Source organism: Schistocerca gregaria, unplaced genomic scaffold, assembly GCF_023897955.1.
Source record: "Schistocerca gregaria isolate iqSchGreg1 unplaced genomic scaffold, iqSchGreg1.2 ptg000592l, whole genome shotgun sequence".
NCBI lineage: Eukaryota > Metazoa > Arthropoda > Insecta > Orthoptera > Acrididae > Schistocerca > Schistocerca gregaria.
In genome coordinates this window covers 311,500-326,784 of record NW_026061982.1, presented here as the reverse complement: position 1 = coordinate 326,784, position 15,285 = coordinate 311,500, and positions in this window count along the sequence as shown.

Below are 15,285 nucleotides of genomic sequence, written 5' to 3'. Positions count from 1 at the left end.
CTTACTCTGTGTTCTACTATGGTGCTTTTAGTGTCTTCGCATACCGCTGCTCGCGACATAGCTTTGAGGACGATAAATGTAACCGTCTCAGAGAGAAAAGCGGCCAATGTGACGAACTGGCTTTAAGTCGATTTGATAACAAAAGACGAAAACGAACGGATTTCTCAGGTTTTTACTACATACGAACACTTTTCACATTCTCCCGTGCACCGCGGCTGCTAGTCCTCCTTTCATGCAAAATCTTAAGGTTCCACCTCATGTCCAAGGCACCAAAGCCGGCAAAAAATCAATAATCGATAGCCAAAACTTGTATTGTACTACTTCTTACTGACCATTGCTTCAACTTAGAAGCTTTTTCTGTGTTCTACTATGGTGCTTTTAGTGTCTCCGCATACCGCAGCACGTGACATAGCTTTGCAGACGATAAACGTAACCGTTTCAGAGAGAAAAGCATCCAATGTGACGATCTGGCTTTAAGTCGATTCGATAACGAATGACGAAAACGGACGGATTTCTCAGGTTTTTACTACATATGAACCCTTTTCACATTCTCCCGTGCAACGCGGCTGTTAGTCCTCCTTTCAAGCAAAATCTTAAGGTACTAGGTCATGTCCAAGCCAATAAAGCCGGCTAAAAAGTGAATAATCGGCAACTAAAACTTGATTTGTACTACTTCGTACTGGTTATTGCTTCAACTTAGAAGCTTCTTGTGTGTTCTACTATGGTGATTTTAGTGTCTCCGCATACCGCAGCACGTGACATAGCTTTGCAGACGATAAACGTAACCGTTTCAGAGAGAAAATCGTCCATAGTGACGATCTGGCTTTAAGTCGATTCGATAACAAATGACGAAAGCGAACGGATTTCTCAGGTTTTTACTTCATATGAACACTTTTCACATTCTCCCGTGCACCGCGGCTGCTAGTCCTCCTTTCATGCAAAATATTAAGGTCCTAGGTCATGTCCAAGCCACCAAAGCCGGCTAAAATGTGAATAATCGATAGCCAAAACTTGAATTGTACTACTTCTTACTGCCTATTGCTTCAACTTAGAAGCTTCTTCTGTGTTCTACTATGGTGCTTTTAGTGTCTCCGCATACCGCAGCACGCGACATAGCGTTGCAGACGATAAATGTAACCGTCTCAGAGAGAAAAGCGGCCAATGTGACGATCTGGCTTTAAGTCGATTCGATAACAAATGACGAAAACGGACGGATTTCTCAGGTTTTTACTACATATGAACACCTCTCACATTCTCCCGTGCAACGCTTCTACTAGTCCTCCATTCATGCAAAATCTTAAGGTCCTAGGTCATGTCCAAGCCACCAAACTGGTTAAAAAGTGAATAATCGACGCCTAAAACTTGAATTGTACTAATTCTTACTGGCTATTACTTCAACTTAGAAGCTTCTTCTGTGTTCTACTATGGTGCTTTTAGTGTCTCCGCATACCGCAGCACGCGACATAGCTTTGCAGACGATAAATGTAACCGTCTCAGAGAGAAAAGCGGAAAATGTGACGATCTGGCTTTAAGTCGATTCGATAACAAATGACGAAAACGGACGGATTTCTCAGGTTTTTAGTACATATGAACTCTTTTCACATTCTACCGTGCAACGCGGCTGCTAGTCCTCCTTTCATGCAAAATCTTAGGGTACTGGGTCATGTCCAAGCCAATAAAGCCGGCTAAAAAGTAAATAATCGACAACTAATACTTGAATTGTACTACTTGTTACTTTTTATTGCTTCAACTTAGAAGCTTCTTCAGTGTTCTACTATGGTGCTTTTAGTGTCTCCGCATACCGCAGCACGTGACATAGCTTTGCAGACGATAAACGTAACCGTTTCAGAGAGGAAAGCGGCAATAGTGACGATCTGGCTTTAAGTCGATTCGATAACAAATGACGAAAACGGACGGATTTCTCAGGTTTTTAGTACATATGAACACTTTTCACATTCTCCCGTGCACCGCGGCTGTTAGTCCTCCTTTCATGCAAAATATTAAGGTCCAAGGTCATGTCCAAAAAATCAAACTGGCTAAAAAGTGAATAATCGACGCCTAAAACTTGAATTGTACTAATTCTTACTGGCTATTACTTCAACTTAGAAGCTTCTTCTGTGTTCTACTATGGTGCTTTTAGTGTCTCCGCATACCGCAGCACGCGACATAGCTTTGCAGACGATAAACGTAACCGTCTCAGAGAGAAAAGCGGCCAATGTGACGATCTGGCTTTAAGTTGATTCGATAACAAATGACGAAAACGGGCGGATTTCTCAGGTTTTTACTACATATGAACCCTTTTCACATACACCCGTGCAACGCGGCTGCTAGTCCTCCGTTCATGCAAAAACTTAAGGTTCCACCTCTTTTCCAAGGCACCAAAGCCGCTAAAAATCAATAATCGATAACCAAAACTTGAATTGTACTGCTTCTTATGGCTATTGCTTCAACTTAGAAGCTTCCTCTGTGTTCTACTATGGTGCTTTTAGTGTCTCCGCATACCGCAGCACGCGACATAGCTTTGCAGACGATAAATGTAACCGTCTCAGAGAGAAAAGCGGCCAATGTGTCGATCTGGCTTTAAGTCGATTCGATAACAAATGACGAAAACGGACGGATTTCTCAGGTTTTTAGTACATATGAACACTTTTCACATTCTCCCGTGCAACGCGGCTGCAAGTCCTCCTTTCATGCAAAATCTTTAGGTACTACGTCATGTCCAAGCCCATAAAGCCGGCTAAAAAGTGAATAATCGACAACTAATACTTGAATTGTACTACTTGTTACTTTTTATTGCTTCAACTTAGAAGCTTCTTCTGTGTTCTACTATGGTGCTTTTAGTGTCTCCGCATACCGCAGCACGTGACATAGCTTTGCAGACGATAAACGTAACCATTTCAGAGAGAAAAGCGGCCATAGTGACGATCTGGCTTTAAGTCGATTCGATAACAAATGACGAAAACGGACGGATTTCTCAGGTTTTTACTACATATGAACCCTTTTCACATTCTCCCGTGCAACGCAGCTGCTAGTCCTTCTTTCAAGCAAAATCTTAAGATTCGACCTCATGTGCAAGGCACCAAAGCCGGCTAAAGATCAATAATCGATAGCCAAAACTTGAATTGTACTACTTCTTACTGGCCATTGCTTCAACTTAGAAGCTTATTCATTGTTCCACTATGGTGCTTTTAGTGTCTCCGCATACCGCAGCACGCGACATAGCTTTGCAGACGATAAATGTAACCGTCTCAGAGAGAAAAGCGGCCCATGTGACGATCTGGCTTTAAGTCGATTCGATAACAAATGACGAAAACGGACGGATATCTCAGGTTTTTACTACATATGAACACCTTTCACATTCTCCCGTGCAACGCGGCTACCAGTCCTCCTTTCATGCAAAATCTTAAGGTCCTAGGTCATGTCCAAGCCACCAAAACTGGCTAAAAAGTGAATAATCGACGCCTAAAACTTGAATTGTACTACTTCTTACTGGCTATTACTTCAACTTAGAAGCTTCTTCTGTGTTCTACTATGGTGCTTTTAGTGTCTCCGCATACCGCAGCACGCGACATAGCTTTGCAGACGATAAATGTAACCGTCTCAGAGAGAAAAGCGGCCAATGTGACGATCTGGCTTTAAGTCGATTCGATAACAAATGACGAAAACGGACGGATATCTCAGGTTTTTAGTACCTATGAACACTTTTCACATTCTCCCGTGCAACGCGGCTGCTAGTCCTCCTTTCAAGCAAAATGTTAAGGTACTAGGTCATGTCCAAGTCAATAAAGCCGGCTAAAAAGTGAATAATCGACAACTAATACTTGAATTGTACTACTCGTTACTTTTTATTGCTTCAACTTAGAAGCCTCTTCTGTGTTCTACTATGGTGCTTCTAGTGTCTCCGCATACCGCAGCACGTGGCATAGCCTTGCAGACGATAAACGTAACCATTTCAGAGAGAAAAGCGGCCAAAGTGACGATCTGGCTTTAAGTCGATTGGAAAACAAATGACGAAAACGGACGGATTTCTCAGGTTTTTACTACATATGAACCCTTTACACATTCTCCCGTGCAACGCAGCTTCTAGTCCTCCTTTCAAGCAAAATCTTAAGGATCGACCTCATGTCCAAGGCACCAAAGCCGGCTAAAGATAAATAATCGATAGCCAAGACTTGAATTGTACTACTTCTTACTGGCTATTGCTTCAACTTAGAAGTTTCTTCTGTGTTCTACTATGGTGCTTTTAGTGTCTCCGCATACCGCAGCACGCGACATAGCTTTGCAGACGATAAATGTAACCGTCTCAGAGAGAAAAGCGGCCAATGTGACGATCTGGCTTTAAGTCAATTCGATAACAAATGACGAAAACGGATGGATTTCTCAGGTTTTTAGTACATATGAACACTTTTCACATTTTCCCGTGCAACGCGGCTGCTAATCCTCCTTTCATGCAAAATCTAAAGGTTCCAACTCTTGTCCAAGGCACCAAAGCCGCTAAAAATCATTAATCGATAACCAAAACTTGAATTGTACTGCTTCTTATGGCTATTGCTTCAACTTAGAAGCTTCTTCTGTGTTCTACTATGGTGCTTTTAGTGTCTCCGCATACCGCAGCACGTGACATAGCTTTGCAGACGATAAACGTAACCATTTCAGAGAGAAAAGCGGCCATAGTGACGATCTGGCTTTAAGTCGATTCGATAACAAATGACGAAAACGGACGGATTTCTCAGGTTTTTACTACATATGAACCCTTTTCACATACTCCCGTGCAACGCAGCTGCTAGTCCTTCTTTCAAGCAAAATCTTAAGGTTCGACCTCATGTCCAAGGCACCAAAGCCGGCTAAAGATCAATAATCGATAGCCAAAACTTGAATTGTACTACTTCTTACTGGCCATTGCTTCAACTTAGAAGCTTATTCATTGTTCCACTATGGTGCTTTTAGTGTCTCCGCATACCGCAGCACGCGACATAGCTTTGCAGACGATAAATGTAACCGTCTCAGAGAGAAAAGCGGCCAATGTGACGATCTGGCTTTAAGTCGATTCGATAACAAATGACGAAAACGGACGGATATCTCAGGTTTTTACTACATATGAACACCTTTCACATTCTCCCGTGCAACGCGGCTACCAGTCCTCCTTTCATGCAAAATCTTAAGGTCCTAGGTCATGTCCAAGCCACCAAAACTGGCTAAAAAGTGAATAATCGACGCCTAAAACTTGAATTGTACTACTTCGTACTGGTTATTGCTTCAACTTAGAAGCTTCTTCTGTGTTCCACTATGGTGCTTTTAGTGTCTCCGCATACCGCAGCACGCGACATAGCTTTGCAGACGATAAATGTAACCGTCTCAGAGAGAAAAGCGGCCAATGTGGCGATCTGGCTTTAAGTCGATTCGATAACAAATGACGAAAACGGACGGATTTCTCAGGTTTTTAGTACATATGAACACTTTTCACATTCTCCCGTGCAACGCGGCTGCTAATCCTCCTTTCATGCAAAATCTTAAGGTACTAGGTCATGTCCAAGCCAATAAAGCTGGCTAAAAAGTGAATAATCTACAACTAATACTTGAATTGTACTACTCGTTACTTTTTATTGCTTCAACTTAGAAGCCTCTTCTGTGTTCTACTATGGTGCTTTTAGTGTCTCCGCATACCGCAGCACGTGACATAGCCTTGCAGACGATAAACGTAACCATTTCAGAGAGAAAAGCGGCCAAAGTGACGATCTGGCTTTAAGTCGATTCGATAACAAATGACGAAAACGGACGGATTTCTCAGGTTTTTACTACATATGAACCCTTTTCGCATTCTCCCGTGCAACGCAGCTACTAGTCCTCCTTTCAAGCAAAATCTTAAGGATCGACCTCATGTCCAAGGCACCAAAGCCGGCTAAAGATCAATAATCGATAGCCAAGACTTGAATTGTACTACTTCTTACTGGCCATTGCTTCAACTTAGAAGCTTATTCTGTGTTCGACTATGGTGCTTTTAGTGTCTCCGCATACGGCAGCACGCGACATAGCTTTGCAGACGATAAATGTAACCGTCTCAGAGAGAAAAGCGGCCAATGTGACGATCCGGCTTTAAGTCGGTTCGATAACAAATGACGAAAACGGACGGATTTCTCAGGTTTTTAGGACATATGAACACTTTTCACATTCTCCCGTGCAACGCGGCTGTTAGTCCTCCTTTCATGCAAAATCTAAAGGTTCCAACTCCTGTGCAAGGCACCAAAGCCGCTAAAAATCAATAATCGATAACCAAAACTTGAATTGTACTGCTTCTTATGGCTATTGCTTCAACTTAGAAGCTTCTTCTGTGTTCTACTATGGTGCTTTTAGTGTCTCCGCATACCGCAGCACGCGACATAGCTTTGCAGACGATAAATGTAACCGTCTCAGAGAGAAAAGCGGCCAATGTGACGATCTGGCTTTAAGTCGATTCGATAACAAATGATGAAAACGGACGGATTTCTCAGGTTTTTAGTACATATGAACACTTTTCACATTCTCCCGTGCAACGCGGCTGCTAGTCCTCCTTTCATGCAAAATCTTTAGGTACTAGGTCATGTGCAAGCCAATAAAGCCGGCTAAAAAGTGAATAATCGACAACTAATACTTGAATTGTACTACTTGTTACTTTTTATTGCTTCAACTTAGAAGCTTCTTCTGTGATCTACTAAGGTGCTTTTAGTGTCTCCGCATACCGCAGCACGTGACATAGCTTTGCAGACGATAAACGTAACCATTTCAGAGAGAAAAGCGGCCATAGTGACGATCTGGCTCTAAGTCGATTCGATAACAAATGACGAAAACGGACGGATTTCTCAGGTTTTTAGTACATATGAACACTTTTCACATTCTCCCGTGCAACGCGGCTGCTAGTCCTCCTTTCATGCAAAATCTTAAAGTCCTAGGTCATGTCCAAGCCACCAAAGCCGGCTAAAAAGTGAATAATCGACGCCTAAAACTTGAATTGTACTACTTCTTACTGGCTATTACTTCAACTTAGAAGCTTCTTCTGTGTTCTACTATGGTGCTTTTAGTGTCACCGCATACCGCAGCACGTGACATAGCTTTGTAGACGATAAACGTAACCGTTTCAGAGAGAAAAGCGGCCATAGTGACGATCTGGCTTTAAGTCGATTCGATAACAAATGACGAAAACGTACGGATTTCTGAGGTTTTTACTACATACGAACCCTTTTCACATTCTCCCGTGCAACGCGGCTGCTAGTCCTCCTTTCAAGCAAAATCTTAAGGTACTAGGTCATGTCCAAGCCAATAAAGCCGGCTAAAAAGTGAATAATCGGCAACTAAAACTTGATTTGTACTACTTCGTACTGGTTATTGCTTCAACTTAGAAGCTTCTTGTGTGTTCTACTATGGTGATTTTAGTGTCTCCGCATACCGCAGCACGTGACATAGCTTTGCAGACGATAAACGTAACCGTTTCAGAGAGAAAATCGTCCATAGTGACGATCTGGCTTTAAGTTGATTCGATAACAAATGACGAAAGCGAACGGATTTCTCAGGTTTTTACTTCATATGAACACTTTTCACATTCTCCCGTGCACCGCGGCTGCTAGTCCTCCTTTCATGCAAAATATTAAGGTCCTAGGTCATGTCCAAGCCACCAAAGCCGGCTAAAATGTGAATAATCGATAGCCAAAACTTGAATTGTACTACTTCTTACTGCCTATTGCTTCAACTTAGAAGCTTCTTCTGTGTTCTACTATGGTGCTTTTAGTGTCTCCACATACCGCAGCACGCTACATAGCTTTGCAGACGATAAATGTAACCGTCTCAGAGAGAAAAGCGGCCAATGTGACGATCTGGCTTTAAGACGATTCGATAACAAATGACGAAAGCGGACGGATTTCTCAGGTTTTTAGTACATATGAACACTTTTCACATTCACCCGTTCAACGCGGCTGCTAGTCCTCCTTTCATGCAAAATCTTAAGGTCCTAGGTCATGTCCAAGCCACCAAAGACGGCTAAAAAGTGAATAATCGACGCCTAAAACTTGAATTGTACTACTTCTTACTGGCTATTACTTCAACATAGAAGCTTCTTCTGTGTTCTACTATGGTGCTTTTAGTGTCTCCGCATACCGCAGCACGCGACATAGCGTTGCAGACGATAAATGTAACCGTCTCAGAGAGAAAAGCGGCCAATGTGACGATCTGGCTTTAAGTCGATTCGATAACAAATGACGAAAACGGACGGATTTCTCAGGTTTTTACTACATATGAACACCTCTCACATTCTCCCGTGCAACGCTTCTACTAGTCCTCCATTCATGCAAAATCTTAAGGTCCTAGGTCATGTCCAAGCCACCAAACTGGTTAAAAAGTGAATAATCGACGCCTAAAACTTGAATTGTACTAATTCTTACTGGCTATTACTTCAACTTAGAAGCTTCTTCTGTGTTCTGCTATGGTGCTTTTAGTGTCTCCGCATACCGCAGCACGCGACATAGCTTTGCAGACGATAAATGTAACCGTCTCAGAGAGAAAAGCGGAAAATGTGACGATCTGGCTTTAAGTCGATTCGATAACAAATGACGAAAACGGACGGATTTCTCAGGTTTTTAGTACATATGAACTCTTTTCACATTCTACCGTGCAACGCGGCTGCTAGTCCTCCTTTCATGCAAAATCTTAGGGTACTGGGTCATGTCCAAGCCAATAAAGCCGGCTAAAAAGTAAATAATCGACAACTAATACTTGAATTTTACTACGTGTTACTTTTTATTGCTTCAACTTAGAAGCTTCTTCTGTGTTCTACTATGGTGCTTTTAGTGTCTCCGCATACCGCAGCACGTGACAAAGCTTTGCAGACGATAAACGTAACCGTTTCAGAGAGGAAAGCGGCAATAGTGACGATCTGGCTTTAAGTCGATTCGATAACAAATGACGAAAACGGACGGATTTCTCAGGTTTTTAGTACATATGAACACTTTTCACATTCTCCCGTGCACCGCGGCTGTTAGTCCTCCTTTCATGCAAAATATTAAGGTCCTAGGTCATGTCCAAGCAATCAAACTGGCTAAAAAGTGAATAATCGACGCCTAAAACTTGAATTGTACTAATTCTTACTGGCTATTACTTCAACTTAGAAGCTTCTTCTGTGTTCTACTATGGTGCTTTTAGTGTCTCCGCATACCGCAGCACGCGACATAGCTTTGCAGACGATAAACGTAACCGTCTCAGAGAGAAAAGCGGCCAATGTGACGATCTGGCTTTAAGTTGATTCGATAACAAATGACGAAAACGGGCGGATTTCTCAGGTTTTTACTACATATGAACCCTTTTCACATACTCCCGTGCAACGCGGCTGCTAGTCCTCCGTTCATGCAAAAACTTAAGGTTCCACCTCTTTTCCAAGGCACCAAAGCCGCTAAAAATCAATAATCGATAACCAAAACTTGAATTGTACTGCTTCTTATGGCTATTGCTTCAACTTAGAAGCTTCTTCTGTGTTCTACTATGGTGCTTTTAGTGTCTCCGCATACCGCAGCACGCGACATAGCTTTGCAGACGATAAATGTAACCGTCTCAGAGAGAAAAGCGGCCAATGTGTCGATCTGGCTTTAAGTCGATTCGATAACAAATGACGAAAACGGACGGATTTCTCAGGTTTTTAGTACATATGAACACTTTTCACATTCTCCCGTGCAACGCGGCTGCAAGTCCTCCTTTCATGCAAAATCTTTAGGTACTAGGTCATGTCCAAGCCAATAAAGCCGGCTAAAAAGTGAATAATCGACAACTAATACTTGAATTGTACTACTTGTTACTGTTTATTGCTTCAACTTAGAAGCTTCTTCTGTGTTCTACTATGGTGCTTTTAGTGTCTCCGCATACCGCAGCACGTGACATAGCTTTGCAGACGATAAACGTAACCATTTCAGAGAGAAAAGCGGCCATAGCGACGATCTGGCTTTAAGTCGATTCGATAACAAATGACGAAAACGGACGGATTTCTCAGGTTTTTACTACATATGAACCCTTTTCACATTCTCCCGTGCAACGCAGCTGCTAGTCCTTCTTTCAAGCAAAATCTTAAGGTTCGACCTCATGTGCAAGGCACCAAAGCCGGCTAAAGATCAATAATCGATAGCCAAAACTTGAATTGTACTACTTCTTACTGGCCATTGCTTCAACTTAGAAGCTTATTCATTGTTCCACTATGGTGCTTTTAGTGTCTCCGCATACCGCAGCACGCGACATAGCTTTGCAGACGATAAATGTAACCGTCTCAGAGAGAAAAGCGGCCCATGTGACGATCTGGCTTTAAGTCGATTCGATAACAAATGACGAAAACGGACGGATATCTCAGGTTTTTACTACATATGAACACCTTTCACATTCTCCCGTGCAACGCGGCTACCAGTCCTCCTTTCATGCAAAATCTTAAGGTCCTAGGTCATGTCCAAGCCACCAAAACTGGCTAAAAAGTGAATAATCGACGCCTAAAACTTGAATTGTACTACTTCTTACTGGCTATTACTTCAACTTAGAAGCTTCTTCTGTGTTCTACTATGGTGCTTTTAGTGTCTCCGCATACCGCAGCACGCGACATAGCTTTGCAGACGATAAATGTAACCGTCTCAGAGAGAAAAGCGGCCAATGTGACGATCTGGCTTTAAGTCGATTCGATAACAAATGACGAAAACGGACGGATATCTCAGGTTTTTAGTACCTATGAACACTTTTCACATTCTCCCGTGCAACGCGGCTGCTAGTCCTCCTTTCAAGCAAAATCTTAAGGTACTAGGTCATGTCCAAGTCAATAAAGCCGGCTAAAAAGTGAATAATCGACAACTAATACTTGAATTGTACTACTCGTTACTTTTTATTGCTTCAACTTAGAAGCCTCTTCTGTGTTCTACTATGGTGCTTCTAGTGTCTCCGCATACCGCAGCACGTGGCATAGCCTTGCAGACGATAAACGTAACCATTTCAGAGAGAAAAGCGGCCAAAGTGACGATCTGGCTTTAAGTCGATTCGAAAACAAATGACGAAAACGGACGGATTTCTCAGGTTTTTACTACATATGAACCCTTTTCACATTCTCCCGTGCAACGCAGCTTCTAGTCCTCCTTTCAAGCAAAATCTTAAGGATCGACCTCATGTCCAAGGCACCAAAGCCGGCTAAAGATCAATAATCGATAGCCAAGACTTGAATTGTACTACTTCTTACTGGCTATTGCTTCAACTTAGAAGCTTCTTCTGTGTTCTACTATGGTGCTTTTAGTGTCTCCGCATACCGCAGCACGCGACATAGCTTTGCAGACGATAAATGTAACCGTCTCAGAGAGAAAAGCGGCCAATGTGACGATCTGGCTTTAAGTCAATTCGATAACAAATGACGAAAACGGATGGATTTCTCAGGTTTTTAGTACATATGAACACTTTTCACATTTTCCCGTGCAACGCGGCTGCTAATCCTCCTTTCATGCAAAATCTAAAGGTTCCAACTCTTGTCCAAGGCACCAAAGCCGCTAAAAATCATTAATCGATAACCAAAACTTGAATTGTACTGCTTCTTATGGCTATTGCTTCAACTTAGAAGCTTCTTCTGTGTTCTACTATGGTGCTTTTAGTGTCTCCGCATACCGCAGCACGTGACATAGCTTTGCAGACGATAAACGTAACCATTTCAGAGAGAAAAGCGGCCATAGTGACGATCTGGCTTTAAGTCGATTCGATAACAAATGACGAAAACGGACGGATTTCTTAGGTTTTTACTACATATGAACCCTTTTCACATACTCCCGTGCAACGCAGCTGCTAGTCCTTCTTTCAAGCAAAATCTTAAGGTTCGACCTCATGTCCAAGGCACCAAAGCCGGCTAAAGATCAATAATCGATAGCCAAAACTTGAATTGTACTACTTCTTACTGGCCATTGCTTCAACTTAGAAGCTTATTCATTGTTCCACTATGGTGCTTTTAGTGTCTCCGCATACCGCAGCACGCGACATAGCTTTGCAGACGATAAATGTAACCGTCTCAGAGAGAAAAGCGGCCAATGTGACGATCTGGCTTTAAGTCGATTCGATAACAAATGACGAAAACGGACGGATATCTCAGGTTTTTACTACATATGAACACCTTTCACATTCTCCCGTGCAACGCGGCTACCAGTCCTCCTTTCATGCAAAATCTTAAGGTCCTAGGTCATGTCCAAGCCACCAAAACTGGCTAAAAAGTGAATAATCGACGCCTAAAACTTGAATTGTACTACTTCGTACTGGTAATTGCTTCAACTTAGAAGCTTCTTCTGTGTTCTACTATGGTGCTTTTAGTGTCTCCGCATACCGCAGCACGCGACATAGCTTTGCAGACGATAAATGTAACCGTCTCAGAGAGAAAAGCGGCCAATGTGGCGATCTGGCTTTAAGTCGATTCGATAACAAATGACGAAAACGGACGGATTTCTCAGGTTTTTAGTACATATGAACACTTTTCACATTCTCCCGTGCAACGCGGCTGCTAATCCTCCTTTCATGCAAAATCTTAAGGTACTAGGTCATGTCCAAGCCAATAAAGCTGGCTAAAAAGTGAATAATCGACAACTAATACTTGAATTGTACTACTCGTTACTTTTTATTGCTTCAACTTAGAAGCCTCTTCTGTGTTCTACTATGGTGCTTTTAGTGTCTCCGCATACCGCAGCACGTGACATAGCCTTGCAGACGATAAACGTAACCATTTCAGAGAGAAAAGCGGCCAAAGTGACGATCTGGCTTTAAGTCGATTCGATAACAAATGACGAAAACGGGCGGATTTCTCAGGTTTTTACTACATATGAACCCTTTTCACATACTCCCGTGCAACGCGGCTGCTAGTCCTCCGTTCATGCAAAAACTTAAGGTTCCACCTCTTTTCCAAGGCACCAAAGCCGCTAAAAATCAATAATCGATAACCAAAACTTGAATTGTACTGCTTCTTATGGCTATTGCTTCAACTTAGAAGCTTCTTCTGTGTTCTACTATGGTGCTTTTAGTGTCTCCGCATACCGCAGCACGCGACATAGCTTTGCAGACGATAAATGTAACCGTCTCAGAGAGAAAAGCGGCCAATGTGTCGATCTGGCTTTAAGTCGATTCGATAACAAATGACGAAAACGGACGGATTTCTCAGGTTTTTAGTACATATGAACACTTTTCACATTCTCCCGTGCAACGCGGCTGCAAGTCCTCCTTTCATGCAAAATCTTTAGGTACTAGGTCATGTCCAAGCCAATAAAGCCGGCTAAAAAGTGAATAATCGACAACTAATACTTGAATTGTACTACTTGTTACTTTTTATTGCTTCAACTTAGAAGCTTCTTCTGTGTTCTACTATGGTGCTTTTAGTGTCTCCGCATACCGCAGCACGTGACATAGCTTTGCAGACGATAAACGTAACCATTTCAGAGAGAAAAGCGGCCATAGCGACGATCTGGCTTTAAGTCGATTCGATAACAAATGACGAAAACGGACGGATTTCTCAGGTTTTTACTACATATGAACCCTTTTCACATTCTCCCGTGCAACGCAGCTGCTAGTCCTTCTTTCAAGCAAAATCTTAAGGTTCGACCTCATGTGCAAGGCACCAAAGCCGGCTAAAGATCAATAATCGATAGCCAAAACTTGAATTGTACTACTTCTTACTGGCCATTGCTTCAACTTAGAAGCTTATTCATTGTTCCACTATGGTGCTTTTAGTGTCTCCGCATACCGCAGCACGCGACATAGCTTTGCAGACGATAAATGTAACCGTCTCAGAGAGAAAAGCGGCCCATGTGACGATCTGGCTTTAAGTCGATTCGATAACAAATGACGAAAACGGACGGATATCTCAGGTTTTTACTACATATGAACACCTTTCACATTCTCCCGTGCAACGCGGCTACCAGTCCTCCTTTCATGCAAAATCTTAAGGTCCTAGGTCATGTCCAAGCCACCAAAACTGGCTAAAAAGTGAATAATCGACGCCTAAAACTTGAATTGTACTACTTCTTACTGGCTATTACTTCAACTTAGAAGCTTCTTCTGTGTTCTACTATGGTGCTTTTAGTGTCTCCGCATACCGCAGCACGCGACATAGCTTTGCAGACGATAAATGTAACCGTCTCAGAGAGAAAAGCGGCCAATGTGACGATCTGGCTTTAAGTCGATTCGATAACAAATGACGAAAACGGACGGATATCTCAGGTTTTTAGTACCTATGAACACTTTTCACATTCTCCCGTGCAACGCGGCTGCTAGTCCTCCTTTCAAGCAAAATCTTAAGGTACTAGGTCATGTCCAAGTCAATAAAGGCGGCTAAAAAGTGAATAATCGACAACTAATACTTGAATTGTACTACTCGTTACTTTTTATTGCTTCAACTTAGAAGCCTCTTCTGTGTTCTACTATGGTGCTTCTAGTGTCTCCGCATACCGCAGCACGTGGCATAGCCTTGCAGACGATAAACGTAACCATTTCAGAGAGAAAAGCGGCCAAAGTGACGATCTGGCTTTAAGTCGATTCGAAAACAAATGACGAAAACGGACGGATTTCTCAGGTTTTTACTACATATGAACCCTTTTCACATTCTCCCGTGCAACGCAGCTTCTAGTCCTCCTTTCAAGCAAAATCTTAAGGATCGACCTCATGTCCAAGGCACCAAAGCCGGCTAAAGATCAATAATCGATAGCCAAGACTTGAATTGTACTACTTCTTACTGGCTATTGCTTCAACTTAGAAGCTTCTTCTGTGTTCTACTATGGTGCTTTTAGTGTCTCCGCATACCGCAGCACGCGACATAGCTTTGCAGACGATAAATGTAACCGTCTCAGAGAGAAAAGCGGCCAATGTGACGATCTGGCTTTAAGTCAATTCGATAACAAATGACGAAAACGGATGGATTTCTCAGGTTTTTAGTACATATGAACACTTTTCACATTTTCCCGTGCAACGCGGCTGCTAATCCTCCTTTCATGCAAAATCTAAAGGTTCCAACTCTTGTCCAAGGCACCAAAGCCGCTAAAAATCATTAATCGATAACCAAAACTTGAATTGTACTGCTTCTTATGGCTATTGCTTCAACTTAGAAGCTTCTTCTGTGTTCTACTATGGTGCTTTTAGTGTCTCCGCATACCGCAGCACGTGACATAGCTTTGCAGACGATAAACGTAACCATTTCAGAGAGAAAAGCGGCCATAGTGACGATCTGGCTTTAAGTCGATTCGATAACAAATGACGAAAACGGACGGATTTCTTAGGTTTTTACTACATATG